The sequence below is a fragment of the Chrysemys picta genome, chromosome 1, assembly GCF_011386835.1.
Source record: "Chrysemys picta bellii isolate R12L10 chromosome 1, ASM1138683v2, whole genome shotgun sequence".
Lineage (NCBI taxonomy): Eukaryota > Metazoa > Chordata > Testudines > Emydidae > Chrysemys > Chrysemys picta.
Window position 1 is genome coordinate 286,039,420 of NC_088791.1, and position 11,402 is coordinate 286,050,821.

An 11,402-nucleotide genomic window follows, 5' to 3' on the forward strand; every position below is an offset into this window, starting at 1 on the left:
CCAGTGGGAGCCGTGATCGGCCGAACCTGCGGATGCGGCAGGTAAACAAACTGCGTGCCAAAGGCTGCCGATCCCTGATATATGTGTTTTACTACAAGCTTATATACATGTGTGGTATCTTATACTACTGTGCATTAGTCTCTGTGCACTGAACACAGCCCATTAAAGTCTTTAAATGAAAAGTACACAGTAATTTGTGCTTAAACAATACACTACTATTAAGTATACCACATAGAACAGTGAACAACTGCTGGCATATACATGCTATCAAAGTTCCCAATTATATTAAGATCCTATCCTACAAACACAAGTACAGTGCCTACTATCATGAGCAGTGTTAGCCAATACATATATGTTAGGCATAGTATTAATATAAATGTTGGGAAGTTATGTTATGTTAACTGAATGTATTATACTCTTCCCCAAAATTCTGTCCACCCAAGTATCCCATAGCACCTTGCATTAGCTGAAGTGAACTTTGGCTTAAGTAAACAGGATAGCAACAGGTAGGGAGTTTCTCACGGGCCAGAACTGGCATGTCCCATTGGAAGAGGACAAGACATATGATTGTTCTACCCTAGTACAAACCTAGGAGGTGCCTTCCCTCCCTTTGGTACCTACAATGCATGTGTTCAGAACAAAGAGATAAGGGGTACAGCATGATACCAGAAAAACAAGGTAGAAAGCGGAATGGCTAAATCTAGTTTCAGATGATGTACACAGTACCTTTTATTTGTAAGCAGGTAGGGTATAAAAACATGGCATTGGGTGTAACTTTCAGAGCACACCTGTGGAAGCGGAATGTAACAATGCTGCATAAGATGGCTTCCCAGAGACTGGTATTGCATTGAATCTTTTTATTGACTTTTAGCAATAAATCTGACTGATATTGGTTATTTTGGTCTCTTGAATATATTTCATAAGGAACCAAAGTGTGGTCAAGCAATTTACTATACAATTTATCAACAGAAGTACATGATTCGTAGCATGGGCGTAAGTACTATTTCCAATAATAAATGTATGCAGGGTGAGGCCAGTAATTTAGTAGCTAACTGCCTTAGCCCCTAAATTCCATCTAATAAAATTAGAGCATGCACCAGTAAGTTAGCTTAATAATTAACAGGCTCATATTCCTAATTAGATCTAAGGAAACTGGTACTTCTGCTTGAACAGAAAACAGACTGCCACTGCTGACTAAAACCCTAGTTCAGCAAAGCACCTGCTTAAATTCCATTGAAGTCAAAGTGACCTAGACACATGTGTAAGTATTATGCTGAATAGATCAGACAGAAAAGGACTTTCTGTATAAAAAGTCTAAGAGCTATACTAGCCAATTCCTACAAAAAAAATAGTGGAAACATAAGAGAATGGAAAAAAATACAAGATGCAACATATGCAAACCCAGGATTGTACAGCGAAATGTATAATATACTGTACTACTTGACAGGTTTCAGAGTAGCAGCCGTGTTAGTCTGAATCCGCAAAAAGAACAGGAGTACTTGTGGCACCTTAGAGACTAACAAATTTATTAGAGCATAAGCTTTCGTGGGCTACAGCCCACTTCTTCGGATGCATAGAATGGAACATATATTGAGGAGATATATATACACACATACAGAGAGCATGAACAGGTGAACAGACTCCAACGAGAGACTGCTGAGCTGGAATTGATATGCAAACTAGATACAATCAACTCAGGTTTGAATAAGGACTGGGAATGGCTGAGCCATACAAACATTGAATCTATCTCCCCTTGTAAGTATTCTCACGCTTCTTATCAAACTGTCTGTACTGAGCTATCTTGATTATCACTTCAAAAGTTTTTTTTTCTCTTACTTAATTGGCCTCTCAGAGTTGGTAAGACAACTCCCACCTGTTTATGCTCTCTGTATGTGTGCATATATATCTCCTCAATATTTATTCCACTCTATATGCATCCGAAGAAGTGGGCTGTAGTCCACGAAAGCTTATGCTCTAATAAATTTGTTAGTCTCTAAGGTGCCACAAGTACTCCTGTTCTTTTTGCGGATATAGACTAACACGGCTGCTACTCTGAAACATGAACAGGTGGGAGTTGTCTTACCAACTCTGAGAGGCCAATTAAGTAAGTGAAAAAAAACTTTGGAAGTGATAATCAAGATAGCTCAGTACAGACAGTTTGATAAGAAGTGTGAGAATACTTACAAGGGGAGATAGATTCAATGTTTGTAATGGCTCAGCCATTCCCAGTCCTTATTTAATCCTAAATTGATTGTATCTAGTTTGCATATCAATTCCAGCTCTCTCGGAGTCTGTTTTGAAGTTTTTCTGTTGTAAGATAGCCACCTGCAGGTCTGTCATTGAATGACCAGACAGGTTAAAGTGTTCTCCCACTGGTTTTTGATATTATGATTCCTGATGTCAGATTTGTGTCCATTAATTCTTTTGCATAGAGACTGTCCGGTTTGGCTAATGTACATGGCAGAGGGGCATTGCTGGCACATGATGGCATATATCACATTAGTAGATTGCTGAGCTGGAATTGATATGCAAACTAGATACAATGAATTTAGGATTAAATAAGGACTGAGAATGGCTGAGCCATTACAAACATTGAATCTATCTCCCCTTGTAAGCATTCTCACACTTCTTATCAAACTGTCTGTACTGGGCTAGCTTGATTATCACTTCAAAAGTTTTTTTTCACTTACTTAATTGGCCTCTCAGAGTTGGTAAAACAACTCCCACCTGTTCATGCTCTCTGTATGTGTGTATATATATCTCCTCAATATATATGTTCCATTCTATGCATCCGAAGAAGTGGGCTGTAGCCCACGAAAGCTTATGCTCTAATAAATTTGTTAGTCTCTAAGGTGCCACAAGTACTCCTGTTCTTTGTACTACTTGAGAAACAATGGTAATGCAGTTAAAGACTACAACCACTTACTATGCATAAGAGTTACATATTAGCAACCCTAATTTTGTCACTGCCAGTCTTTTGAGACCTCCGCTGTATAGTTTTAACATTCTCTTCATGTTGTTTTTTAGCATGGAATTATTATTGATGTCTTACAGGAATTATTTACACAGCTGAGAAATGAATGCCACAGTTTTAAAACTTGGGTTTGCTTTTATAATTGCTAAAAAAAACCATAAGGCTATAGTGTCATGATATTGCAGAGCATGACTCCAACTACTTTGGATGGGCTGATAACTTTGAATACAATACGGGAAGGGTATTTATTTTTCTCCTGATCCACATGCATATCACTTATATGAAATAAATATTAATTGGTATCATGTGGTGGCACCAAAGGGAGTAATTCCTAAAACTGAACATAATCTTTTCTCCAACAACTGGCAAGCACAGTGTTGTCATTCCTTTTTTCTTTTCCTCAGTTTGTTTTGTGGCATAAGCTCTGAATATGAATGTGAATGGTGGCCTGCATATGTTTTGTCCCATCTCGTGGCACCGAGACCACTTAGAGCGAGTTAAATGAGTCTGCTCTACAGCCTTTGCTTACAGCCAGTTGGCTTTTAGCTCATGCGATAGAGGCTCATGCACTAAGCTCCAGAGGTCCCCAGTATGATCCTGCCCATTGACGACCAGGGTCTGTCAGCATTACAAGTGGGGGCTTGTCTGGGATTTCAACTGGAAAGTCTCTGAAGCTCGAGACACACTTCCTCAGCTAGGGAAAGTATGTAACACACACACACCTCCTGGGTGTGGTGTTCTGTCCCATCTAGTGGCACCGAGACCACATAAAGAGAGAGATAAAATGAGTTTACTTAACAGCCAGTTGGCTTTTAACTCATGTGGTAGAGGCTGATGCACTAAGCTCCAGAGGTCCCAGGTTCAATCCTGCCTGCTGACAACCAGGGTCTGTCAGCATTACAAGTATATCTGTCCGCACCAGGCAAAATTAGAAAAGATTAGAAATCTTATAGGAGATATCATCAATAAAAGCAGAGGAAAATCACATATCTTAATGTGTGGAGCATAAAGTCATTTAACATGAAACAGATTAGACAGTTTTTTTAAGCTATTTTTGCCTCAAGCGTCTCAGTGGGGAGAGGATACAGAGTTTAAGAGAGCTGTGGTTTTATTTATAACCCTACTTAAAGAGTAAAAATAACTCCATTTTTTTTATATGCTAGCTCATAAAAAATACTGCTCTGGAAAACTGTTTTTAGTTTGCTTTAGATTAAGAGATTTTCAGCTCATTGAAATTTGTTTAATAAGAGAGACCAGAAACTTAAATCTTGATAAATATTCAGAATCTATTATTCTTTCAGATGTATAGGAGACAATACATACTTATGAAATTAAACAGTCTTAAAGAGAACAAATGCTTTAAGCCAGGTCAAAATGTAAAAACCAGGTCCCAGACACATGTGAATTTAAAATATTCTCCCAGAAAGTTCAAATGGGGGAAAGGGTTACAGAGAATGAGTGAGGGATGGGAGAGTGTAACAGGTTGCCCACTCACCACCATGGTGCCTCCTGCTGGTTGCTCTGGGAATTAGCTCTGTCCAGCTGTGGAGCGCCCTCTGCAGAAGGTGTCTCACCCATTGTTCTGCTCTGCGGTGCTGTCTGGGACTCGTGTTGCTCCCTGGCTTGTGGTGTCCTCTTCTGGACACAGCCCTCCGGCTGTGCCCCACTGAGTTCTCTCCCCTTCCGGGGGTATCCGCAGTCCTCAGTCTGCACCTGCCCTCATGGCCAACTGCAGCCCCAAAGTCTAGCCCCTTGCCTCAGGGCAAGCCACAGTCTGTATGGTGCAGTGCTCCTCCACGGCCAGGTGCAGTGTAAGGGGAGAGTGGGGGACCCAGGCCCGCCCACTATTCTGGGTCCCGACCCAGGGACCCTCTGGTGGCAGCCATGTCCTGCCATCCTTCTCTCCCCTCCTGCTTGCACTCCCTGGGCTACTTCCCTTTGGCCCTTGCATCTTCTTGGCCCTTTCTTTCAGGGGCCTCAGCCTGGCAGGTATCAGGCTGGAGTTTACCCTCTGCTCCCCTGAGCCTGCCCAGTGCTGCTCTATCTAAGGTACTATCCTGAGGAGCCAGTCCTCCTCCCTTGCTTGTCAGGGAGAGAATCCTGTCTCTTCTGCTTTGCAGTCTTTATATAGAGCCCAGCCTGGCCCTGATTGGCTGCTTCTAAGCCTTCTCTGATTGGCTGGGTTCTGCACAGCTGCTCCAAGGGCTGCTATTAACCCTTTGTCTGTCACAGTGGGGCAACTGCCCCACTACAGAGAGGACTAGTAAAGAATTGGACGAGTGAAGGATAGTCACCACAGAAATTAAATACTTTGAGGGATGTGAGATTGCAGTAGATGAAAAGGAGGAAGAGACTGTAGGCGCTAAATTAGAAGAGACAAAGGGGTTAGGAAACTACTTATTTTATGAGTAGTTTATCATATATTTATGCATTATCTGTTTTCTTGAACCTTCCTTTGAAACATCCGTGTCAGCCACTGTTGGACACAGGATACTGGAATGATGGACCACATGTCTGATCCAGTATGACAAGTCCTATGCTGCTAAGGAAAGACTGAGGAAAAAGATCCATTGTTACGGGAGTGGCAGAAAGAGGGAGAGATTAAGCGGGATGTAGTGAAGAAGGCAAAGTACAGAAACCAGAACAAACTCTTAGTGAATCTGGCCCATAAATTAATAAATTCTCACAACACCTTTGAAAAGCAGGAAAGTATCATTACCCTTTTTTCAGAAAGTCAGAAGGTAATCAGTTACATTTCCAATACAAGCTTTAACTCAACCCCTTTCCTAAATTCCTCATCTAATTTGCAGTTACATTCAAAGGCTCTCGCACTTTTCCACAGAAAGCACAACACATACAGACTTATGAACTGTAAACCCACTCATGAATTAGAGACTAGAGGACAGATGCTTCTGCAACCTCATGCTACATGCCAGACACCAGAAAAATCTCATTCACCACACTAAACACTCAAGACCCTCTCAGTATTGGTCAGAGACTTCATGATCAGGACACAGACCACAGATAAATGCTTATTAGACTGACTACAGGCTGCAAATAACCTACACACCTTGAGCTGGGCCTCTGTGTGCCTGCTATAAGGCAGAAGGGTATGTGCTTGTTTTATCTGGTGGCCTCTGCCACTAAAAAACCAGCAACCAGGTAGGGGAATCTCCAGGACTTCATGAGAAATCGAGGGGCTGTGAGGAAAGTGAGGAGGGAGTGCCGCACAATTTGGGGAGATGAGAAGCAAAAGGTTCAGACAAGGTTAATGGCCATCCATAATTTGGGACTCCTGTAGGAACCAAACTCCAAGGGACAGAATCTTTTGAGTTAGTCCATCCCTACTTATGATACTTTCCCTCATTTTCCCAAATAATTAAAAAATAGTTCTTTAAAAAACAATGAAATTGAGCATGGCAATTACTCCCTGATGAAGACTAATTACTTCACTTTGTCTTGGTCTGAATTAATATTTTAATTGACAGAAAGATCAGTCACTGAAAAGACACAGTCAGCATGTGCAGTTCATCATTTTCATAACAATGATGATGATGATATCTTAATTTAGCCAACAATAAAGAAAATGAATCTGAAAATGGCACACAAACATCCCATCATGGCAGTCCTTTTTTACTGCAACATTCCTGACTTTGAGTCACTTTAAGTATACATAAACAGCAAAGAACATGTTTCTGCACCAAATCACCTGACTGACTGTAAACTTCACTCCTGTGCTAGTCGTAGGTCACATGAATGATGGCAAATATATTTTTGGCTGAACTATATTTCTTTGCCTGCTTAGAGAATGGAGAGAGAGAAGAGACCTTGGAAATATATACACACCTGAGCTGGTTCGTATGTAGCCCCCTGGAAGCATCATGTCTGCAGACACCAGAAGCAGGCATAAAACCTCCAGTGCTGTGGGGAGAGTACACTCATCCAAAGAACTTGCTACACCTGTTCTGCATGAACTTCCTCCAGCATGCATTGGAGCACATGCACTCCCAGGTTCTTGGCCCACTTCCTGTGAGGACTGGAGTGCTGCAAGTGGTATTAACTGGTCTCCCCACTGCCCTTCTCAACACTTCACAATCAGATTATGGCTGCTTCCCACATGGTTGCATTAGGAGCGAGGGAAAAGACTCCCCACTTACCCTTTTCCCATTCTAGCACACCCATGTAGAAGAGTAATAATTTGGCATGAAGCATTTGTTTTTAGCATTTCTTTTTAGCCCTTTCCCTCCCCAACTCCCCATTTTGCTTTTGTTTTTGTTTTCTCCTTGTTTCCCTGACAAAATAACAAGGAAATAAAATGCAAAAAAAAAAAATGACATTAACACAATATTAGGTTCTAGATTGTAAGCCCATAGATGCCAGGAAATTCAAAGTTACAGTTCCTACCTTATTAGTATGTCTCATGCTTATTGATATGTGATTATGTACTGTCCCTAACTATCATACAGTTAATGTATGAGAGTGTAGAATTAAGGTGGGTGTGTAAGATAGATAAGCAGTTAATGTTCTCCTTATACATTTCAGTTAGTTGAGAAATGTCATAAATTTCTTATAATTTAGGGGAAAATATTCACTCTCAAGTTGTCATCTGGCCAGAAAGATCAGATAAAAGTGTTGAGTTCTCAGGCTCAGAAGCTCCTCTGCTGGTGTAAATGAAGAATGCTGCTGCAAATGGTACAATTTCACTGACTCGAATATCAAGTTAGACAGTGGATGAATGTCTTTTTCAAGTGGCTAGATCTATTAGCATTACTGTGTTGTTAGATGACACGGGCTATTCAGACCAGTAACATGTAACACCCTGGAAGTCTGGAATCTGGAGAAAGAGAGTCAGAAATCAGCAACTGGCATCTCTATCTCTTTAAAATTTTACTGTCAATGTAATTTCTTTCTCTTCCCATGCAAGGGATGTAAGTGCCTTGAAAAGCACAAATAATAAATAAACATGTCAAAACACAAATAATAAATAAACATGTCAACCTTATCCTTTTTCAAATGCAACCAACTAATGCACCAGAAAATCCTAAAATACATGCTCTGTCACCCCCACCCCTTCTATTCAAAAGCCCAAGAGACAAATAAGATCTGCAGGTCAATAAAATTGGGCTATTTAAAAAGGGTGGGAGAAATGCCTTCCAAAGATGCCCTTGTGAGCAACATTCAGTTACAACAACACTCAGTGATAAGAGGGGGGATCTAGCATAAGTGCCTACTCTGATCATAGTTATGGCAGTAGATCATGTGGCGAGACAGTCTCTCAAGTCCACTACTGAGCTGCAAGTAAAACTGCTTAGCGCATGATTCAGAAGCTCCTCCAATCTGAATGCCAAGAAATAAACCATTCAGATTACCTACATTTAGGCCTGGTCTACACTAGGAGGTTACGTCGAATTTAGCAGCGTTAAATCGAATTAACCCTGCACCCGTCCACACAACGAAGCTATTTAGTTCGACATAGAGGTCTATTAAATTCGATTTCTGTACTCCTCCCCACCGAGGGGAGTAGCGCTAAATTCGACATGGCCATGTCGAATTAGGGTAGGTGTGGATGGAAATCGACGCTAATAGCTCCGGGAGCTATCCCACAGTGCACCACTCTGTTGACGCTCTGGACAGCAGTCCGAGCTCGGATGCTCTGACCAGCCACACAGGAAAAGTCCCGGGAAAATTTGAATTCCTTTTCCTGTCTGGGCAGTTTGAATCTCATTTCCTGTTTGGACATCGTGGCGAGCTCAGCAGCACTGGCAACGATGCAGAGTTCTCCAGCAGAGGTGACCATGCAATCTCAGAATAGAAAGAGGGCCCCAGCATGGACTGATCGGGAAGTCTTGGATCTGATCGCTGTGTGGGGCGATGAGTCCATGCTTTCGGAGCTGCAATCGAAAAGACGGAATGCAAAAATCTATGAGAAGATCTCAAAAGCCATGACAGAGAGAGGATATAGCCGGGTTGCAACGCAGTGCCGCATGAAAATCAAGGAGCTGAGAGAAGCGGACCAGAAGACCAAAGAGTCAAACGGATGCTCCGGATCCCAGCCCCAGACATGCCGTTTCTACGAGGCACTGCATTCCATTCTAGGTGCGGCCGCCACCACTACCCCACCACTGACCGTGAACTCTGAGGATGGGATATTGTCGATGGCCGCTTCCTCTGAGATGTTAGCGGACGGGGAAGATGAGGAAGGTGAGGAGGAGGACGAGGCAGTTGACAGCGCTTACAACGCTGATTTCCCAGACAGCCAGGATCTCTTCATCACCCTCACACAGATCCCCTACCAACCGTCCCCAGGCGTTAACCCGGACCCTGAATCAGGGGAAGGATCAGTCGGTAAGTGTTTTAAACATGTAAACATTTATTTTGAACAGAACAGGAATATTATCAATGGGTTTTTCATGATTTGTTTGCCCTAGGTGCTCTACTTTTTAGTCCTTGCCAGTGCAGCTACTGGAAAAGAAGGTCTATATGTACGGGGATAGAGCTGAAATCCTCATGGGACATCTCCACGAAGCTCTCCTGGAGGTAATTGGAAAGCCTTTGCATGAGGTTCCTGGTGAGAGCGGCCTTATTGTGTCTTCCGTGGTAGGAAACTTTTCCTCGCCAGGCTATCAGCCTGGAGTTCGGGATGGGGGATTACCGTATCCGAGGTAGAAACAAAACTTGAACGCCTTAATGGGGCTAAGTCGGGAGGACCGGACGATCTTCATCCGAGAATATTGAAGGAATTGGCGCGGGAAATAGCGGGCCCGTTAGCGATAATATTTAATGAATCTGTAAACTCGGGGGTGGTCCCGTTAGACTGGAGAATAGCTAATGTGGTTCCTATTTTCAAAAAAGGGAAAAAAAGTGATCCGGGTAACTACAGGCCTGTTAGTTTAACATCTGTAGTGTGCAAGGTGTTGGAGAAAATTTTGAAGGAGAAATTAGTTGAGGACCTGGAGGGTAGTGGCAATTGCGATAATTTACAACATGGTTTTACGAAGGGCAGATCGTGCCAAACGAATCTGATCTCCTTCTTTGAGAAAGTAACGGATTTATTGGATAAGGGAAATGCGGTGGACCTAATATACCTGGATTTCAGTAAAGCGTTTGATACTGTACCCCATGAGGAATTATTGGTTAAACTGAAAAACATGGGGATCGATTTGAAAATCCAGAGATGGATAAGGAATTGGTTAATGGGGAGAATGCAGCGGGTCGTATTGAAGGGTGAACTGTCAGGTTGGAGGGAGGTTACCAGTGGAGTTCCCCAAGGTTCGGTTTTGGGACCCATTTTATTTAATCTATTTATAACTGACCTCGGAACCGATTGCAGGAGTAGGCTGGTAAAATTTGCGGATGATACGAAGGTGGGAGGCGTTGTAAATTCGGAAGAGGATAGGGATATCCTGCAGGGAGACTTGAATGAGCTTGTGAATTGGAGTGTCAGAAATAGGATGAAATTTAATAGTGAAAAGTGTAAGGTGATGCATTTGGGGATGACCAATAACAATTTTAGTTACAAAATGGGGACGCATTGGTTAGAAGTAACGGAAGAGGAGAAGGACCTAGGGGTCCTTGTAGACCGCAGGATGACTATGAGTCGACAGTGTGACGTGGCGGTGAAAAAAGCCAATGCTGTCTTGGGATGCATTAGGCGAGGTATATCTAGTAGGGATAAGGAGGTCCTGCTTCCGTTGTACAAGGCGCTGGTGAGACCTCATTTGGAGTACTGTGTGCAGTTCTGGTCTCCCATGTTTAAAAAAGATGAACTCAAACTGGAACGGGTGCAGAGAAGGGCCACTAGGATGATCAGAGGAATGGAAAACCTGTCGTATGAAAGGAGACTAGAGGAGCTTGGGTTGTTTAGTCTGACAAAGCGAAGGCTGAGGGGGGATATGATTGCTATCTTTAAATATATTAGAGGGATTAATACAAGGGAGGGAGATGAATTATTCCAGCTTAGTACTAACGTGGATACGAGAACGAATGGATATAAACTGGCCGTGGGGAAGTTCAGGCTTGAAATTAGACGAAGGTTTCTGACCGTCAGAGGGGTGAAATATTGGAACGGCCTTCCGAGGGAAACGGTGGGGGCGAGGGACTTGTCTGGCTTTAAGATTAAGTTAGATAAGTTTATGGAGGGAATGGTTTAATGGTAAAACATAGTTGTCAAGGAAAACCAAGCAATGGTAGGTAAATAGCATAATGGCTAAAAGGGGTCAGGATGGAGACTCTTGCCTATATGCTCGGGGTCTTACTGATCGCCATATTTGGGGTCGGGAAGGAATTTTCCTCCAGGGCAGATTGGCTGAGCCTCTGGAGGTTTTTCGCCTTCCTCCGCAGCATGGGGCAGGGATCTCTACCAGGAGGGTCTCTGCCGATTGAGGTCACTAATAACAGGATTGGGGACTTCAGCAGCAGAGTCCAGGGA

General features: G+C 42.8%; 1 protein-coding gene across 1 annotated transcript in view; it reads right to left on the reverse strand.

Moving 5' to 3' along the window:
• The window catches only part of LOC135980857 (uncharacterized), a 293,267-nt gene extending 284,400 nt beyond the window's left edge, over positions 1–8,867 (reverse strand). The window contains exon 1 of the mRNA XM_065581149.1: positions 8,487–8,867. The gene's annotated coding sequence lies outside the window, so the exon portion shown is untranslated. The remainder of the gene's footprint in view (positions 1–8,486) is intronic.
• Between the last annotated feature and the right edge of the window lie 2,535 nt (positions 8,868–11,402).